Here is a 6,245-nt window from a genome sequence, read left to right on the forward strand (position 1 = left end):
ATATTCATGAATTCAAAAAGTGCCCATGAATTAAATTTAAAAATATTCATGAGTTCAAAAAATATTAACAAATTCAATACTTTTTGTGAATTAGAAATTCAATACCATAATAAACATAAATAAATATTCATGAGGACACTAGAATAGAAGAAATATCATTTCAATATGTCGAAATACAGTCGAGAAATGAAGGCTACAATTTAAATACAATCGATCTTAGCTAGCTATCTATTCACAATCTTCTTGCCCTTATTTTTCGTAAATGGAGTTCTTCTCTTGAACGGACGTCCTTTAGGTAGGGTGGTCCTGCTTCTTCTTGTGGTGTATGCTGGTACTTCATCGTCGTCGTCATGTTCCATCTTCGGGTCTCCGTACTTGTCGAAGTCTTGCTCATTGGCAACTCCATCCAATCTGATGATCTTCCTTTTGCCTCTTCTCACGGCAACACGACTGGGCTTTGACGGGTCGGTAATGAAGAAGCATTGGTCCACTTGGGAAGCCAGTACCCATGGCTCATTTTTCACGGTGACGTTTCCGCCCGCGGCCTTTGATTTGGCTTCGGGTATAACCATGGTGATGAAATATCGGTCTTCTTTTATGACACTCTTGGCCCGTCTAACATGAAACATCGGGACCTTCTCTCCAGCGTAGCTCAGCTCCCAGATCTCCTCGATCCTTCCGTAGTATCTGTCCTTGTCGTTACCGGTGTAGGATTCCATCGTTACCCCATAGTTCTGATAACCATCGCTCTTCATGTCCTTTCCGTCGGTGTAGAATGTGTAGCCGTTGATATTGTACGCCTCATACGTCATCAGGTTGTGCTCGGCGCCCTGTGACAAGGCAAATATGAGTTGTTCTTCCATGGAAGAATCCTCATGTAAAGGGTACGACAGAAGCTTCTGCTTGAACCAACGCGTGAAACATGAGTTGTGCTCTTTGATTATATCTTCGTCCGTCCTCTGTTGGCCTCGGTCATTGTACGTCTGTAGGATCGAAAGTATGTCTAGAGGGGGGGGGGTGATTAGACTACTTGACCAAATAAAAACTTAACCTTTTCCCAATTTTAGTTCTTCGCAGATTTTAGCTATTTTAGGACAAGTCAAGCAATCATCACACAATTCAAGCAAGCATGCAAAGAGTATATTGGCAGCGGAAAGTAAAGCATGCAACTTGCAAGAATGTAAAGGGAAGGGTTTGGAGAATTCAAACGCAATTGGAGACACGGATGTTTTTCCCGTGGTTCGGATAGGTGGTGCTATCCTACATCCACGTTGATGGAGACTTCAACCCACAAAGGGTAACGGTTGCGCGAGTCCACACAGGGCTCGACCCAAGGGCAACGGTTGCGCGAGTCCACACAGGGCTCCACCCACGAAGGGTCCACGAAGAAGCAACCACCCACAAAGGGTCCACGAAGAAGCAACCTTGTCTATCCCACCATGGCCATCGCCCACGAAGGACTTGCCTCACTAGCGGTAGATCTTCACGAAGTAGGCGATCTCCTTGCCCTTACAAACTCCTTGGTTCAACTCCACAATCTTGTCGGAGGCTCCCAAGTGACACCTAGCCAATCTAGGAGACACCACTCTCCAAGAAGTAACAAATGGTGTGTAGGTAATGAACTCCTTGCTCTTGTGCTTCAAATGATAGTCCCCCCAACACTCAACTCTCTCTCATAGGATTTTGATTTGGTGGAAAGAAGATTTGAGTGGAAAGCAACATGGGAAGGCTAGAGATCAAGATTTATATGGTAGGAATGGAATATCTTGGTCTCAACACATGAGTTGGTGGTTCTCTCTCAGAACATATGAGTTGGAATGGTGTGTGTGTTCTGATGGCTCTCTCACTGAATGAGAAAGAGGTGGAGGGGTATATATAGCCTCCACACAAAATCCAACCGTTACACACAATTTACCAATCTCGGTGGGACCGAATCAGAAAACACGGTCTGACCGAAATAGTAAACCTAGTGACCGTTAGGAATTTCGATGGGACTGACATGCAACTCGGTAGGACCGATTCGGTTAGGGTTTGGGCATAACGTAATCTCGGTGAGACCGATTACACAAACTCATTGAGACCGAATTTGGTAACTGCCCCGCGACATATCCGTAATCGAGATAGTCCTGCACCGTCGTGAGCAGTGTGGCTCTTACAGGGAAATATTCTTTCTCTGCGGCGTCCTACCTATTGGATAGCATTTTCCATAGCGTGTCTAGCTCCTCTTTTAGCAGCCCCAGATACAGATTGATGTCGTTCCCTGGTTGTTCGGCCCGTCAATGAGCATACTCATGTGAATGTACTTCCTCTTCATGCACAACCAGGGGGGAAGGTTGTACATCCACACAAACACAGGCCAGGTGCTATGTGTGCTTCTCTAGCTGCCAAACGGATTGAATCCATCGGTGCTCGCACCTAGCAGGATGTTCCTTGGATCATTTCGAAATTCTGGGTGTTCGAAGTTCAACGCTTGCCACTGGCTCCCAACCATAGGGTGACTCAACATCTTGTCTTTTTTATTTATCTCCAGATCATTTGCGTCATCTTCTCGCTTCTTCTCCTCCCTATCTGCCTACCCACGTAGGAGCTTTGCTACCTTAGGGTCCGCGAAATACCGCTGCAGACAAGGAGTGATCGGAAAGTACCACACCACTTCTCGAGGAGCTTTCTTCCTCTTCTTGTATCGAGTGACGCCGCACACTGAACATATGGTAGACTCCGCGTGCTTGTTCCGATAAATGATGCAATTGTTCCTGCACACATGGTATTTCACATGCACTAAATCCAGAGGACACACGATTTTCTTCGCCTCCTCGAAACTGGTCAGGCACTTGTTCCCCTTGGGAAGACGTTCTTGCCAGAATGACATGTTCTCGTCGAATCATGCATCGGTCATTTTGTGTTTTAGCTTCATCTCCAGAGCCATGAGCGTTACTTTGAGCCAGGTATCCTTGGCCCTGCATCCTTCATACAGTGGAGTAACCGCATCTATCTCCAATTGATCCAGCTTGGCTTTCTCTCGGGCGGCAGCTCTTGCGTTATCCGTCTGCTTGAGAAGCAGCTCTTGAATATGAGGGTCATGCACCCAGCCCATCGATGGTCCATCATCGTCTGCTCTGGCATCTTCATCTTCATGATCATGCCCTTCGTCCTGATCTTCCTCATCATCATGTCCGGCATCTTCTACATGATGACTGTGTACAGCATCACCATCGTGATCATGTCCTGGAGATTCTTCGTCTTCTCGCCCGCCCTCGCCGCGGTGGTTGTCTTGTTGCCCTTCCTCATTTCTTGCCCGGCCCCCATGGACGACTTCATAGTCATCTTCATCACCTTGCCACTGATAGCCATCCATGAAACCACACAAGAGCAGGTGGTCCCGCACCTGCCCGGAATCTGGTCCGCAATAGGGCTCTTCATTTTGCATCTTCGACACGGACATCTTATCTCTGTCTCGTTCTTTTGAAGCATCTCGGCCTTCGCGGAGCTCCAAAACCTATTCATGATGCCTTCGGTCATCGTGCGGACCATGGTCGCCTGCGGGGTAGAGCAAAACAATATTTTAGAACCAAGAAAAAATTTAGCATGAATTTCCCTAAAAATAGGAGCAAAAAGAATGCATAGTGCCAAAATTCTCGCCGACACGGAAAGGAATCAACATTCCGGCAAAATATTTGCAACTATCGCATTTCAAATACCGGTACCCACAAACACAAACATATATGCAACACCGCAAACATACATAGATCTAGCTGGGCCATAAAAAGTGCATGTGCACGTTGTTCGAGGGAGAAAAAAGTAGATCTACAACATAAAGAAAGCTTTCCCCTTACTTACCTACCAAAAAAGGTAATTTAACAACTTAATTTCGATGAATTTATGCTGCAAATGAGGTGAGGAGGAGGAGGCAGACGAGACAAGCTTGGAGGAGGAGGTGGAGAGAATGACGTGGGGAAAGTGAGTGTGTAGGTGCCTGTCCAAAATATCTAGTTGTTCCCAGGTTACTAATGGCGCACCACCTACAAATGCGCCATTAGTATTTTTGGAAAAAAAATTGATAGTAGTGGTGCACAGGTGAGTGGTGCGCCATTACTAATTAAAACTAGTAATGGCGCACTGTTCCCTGGTGTGCTATTAGTATTTTTGGAAAAAAAATGTTAGTAGTGGCTCACCATGGGTGTGGTGCGCCATTATTGTCTATCACACTAATGGCGTACCCACACATGGTGCGCCACTGCTATATAGGAGTGGTGCACCACATGTCTGGTGCGCCATTAGTGTCCATATTATCTATAGCCCTTTTCCTAGTAGTGTCCCGTCTATGCCATGCCTTTGGAGAATATGCGTGCTGCCCAGGCGGCATCAGACGAACTGTATCACCTAGAGGGTGACGAGCGACGCTGCATGACGGAGCGCATTCATCAGCTCCTCGACGTGGCTGCCATGCATCAAGAAGCCGGCCGCCTGATAACCCACAAGTATAGGGGATCGCAACAGTTTTCGAGGGTAGAGTATTCAACCTAAATTTATTGATTCGACACAAGGGGAGCCAAAGAATATTCTCAAGTATTAGCAGCTGAGTTGTCAATTCCACCACACATGGAAACTTTATATCTGCAGCAAGGTATTTAGTTGCAAAGTAATATGATAGTAGTGGTAACTGTGGTAAAAGGGTAACTGTAGCAAAAGTAATATTTTTGGTGTTTTATAGTGATTCTAACAATAGCAATGGAAAAGTAAATAAGCAAAGAACAATATGTGGAAAGCTCGTAAGCAATGGATCGGTGATAGAGAATTATGCCGGATGTTCATCATGTAACAGTCATAACCTAGGGTGACACAGAACTAGCTCCAGTTCATTAATGTAATGTAGGCATGTATTCCAAATATGGTCATACATGCTTATGGAAAGAACTTGCATGACATCTTTTGTCCTACCCTCCCGTGGCAGCGGGGTCCTGTTGGAAACGAACGGATATTAAGGCCTCCTTTTAATAGAGCATCGGACCAAAGCATTAACACATAGTGAATACATGAACTCCTCAAACTACGGTCATCACTGGGACTGGTCCCGATTATTGTCACTTCGGGGTTGACGGATCATAACACATAGTAGGTGACTATAGACTTGCAAGATGGGATCAAGAACTCTCATATATTGATGAAAACATAATAGGTTTAGATCTGAAATCATGGCACTCGGGCTCTAGTGACAATCATTAAGCATAGCAAAGTCATAGCTAGCAACATCAATCTCAGAACATAGTGGATACTAGGGATCAAACCCTAACAAAACTACCTCGATTAAATGATAAATCTCATCCAACCCATCACTGTCCAGCAAGCCTACGACGGAATTACTCACGCATGGCCATGAGCATAATGAAATTGGTGATGGAGGACGGTTGATTATGACGATGGCGACGGATTCCCCTCTCTAGTGCCCTGAACGGACTCCAGATCAGCCCTCCCGAGAGATTTTAGGGCTTGGCGGCGGCCCCGTACCATAACACGCGATGAATCCTTCTCTCTAGTTTTTTTCTCCCCGAAATTGAATAAATGGAGTTAGGGTTGAGGTCGATGGAGCGTCAGGGGACCCACGAGGCAGGGAGGTGCGCCCAGGGGGTATGGCGCGCCCCCACCCTCGTGGACCGGTGGAGGCCCCCCTAACGTGGATCTTCCTTTCAGTATTTTCTATATATTCCAAAACAATTCTCCGTTGATTTTCAGGTCATTCCGAGAACTTCTATTTCTGCACAAAAATAACACCATGGAAATTCTGGTGAAAACAACGTCATTCCGGGTTAGTTCCATTCAAATCATGCAAGTTAGAGTCTGAAACAGCGGCAAAAGTGTTTGAAAAAGTAGATACGACGGAGACGTATCAACTTCCCAAAGCTTAAACTTTGCTTGTCTTCAAGCAATTCAGTTGATAAACTGAAAGTGATAAAGAAAGAATTTTACAAACTCTGTTAGCTCTTGTTGTTGTAAATATGTAAAGCCAGCATTCAAGTTTTCAGCAAAGATTATGAACTAACCATATTCACCATAACATTTAGGTCTCATGTTTACTCATGTCAATGGTATAATCAACTAGCGAGCAATAATAATAAATCTAGGATGACAACACTTACTCAAAACAATCATTATATGATATGACAAGATGGTATCTTGCTAGCCCTTTCTGAGACCACAAAACATAAATGCAGAGCAGCTTTAAATATCAAGGACTGACTAGACATTGT

This window comes from Triticum aestivum, chromosome 5A (assembly GCF_018294505.1).
Source record: "Triticum aestivum cultivar Chinese Spring chromosome 5A, IWGSC CS RefSeq v2.1, whole genome shotgun sequence".
NCBI classification, from domain to species: Eukaryota; Viridiplantae; Streptophyta; class Magnoliopsida; order Poales; family Poaceae; genus Triticum; species Triticum aestivum.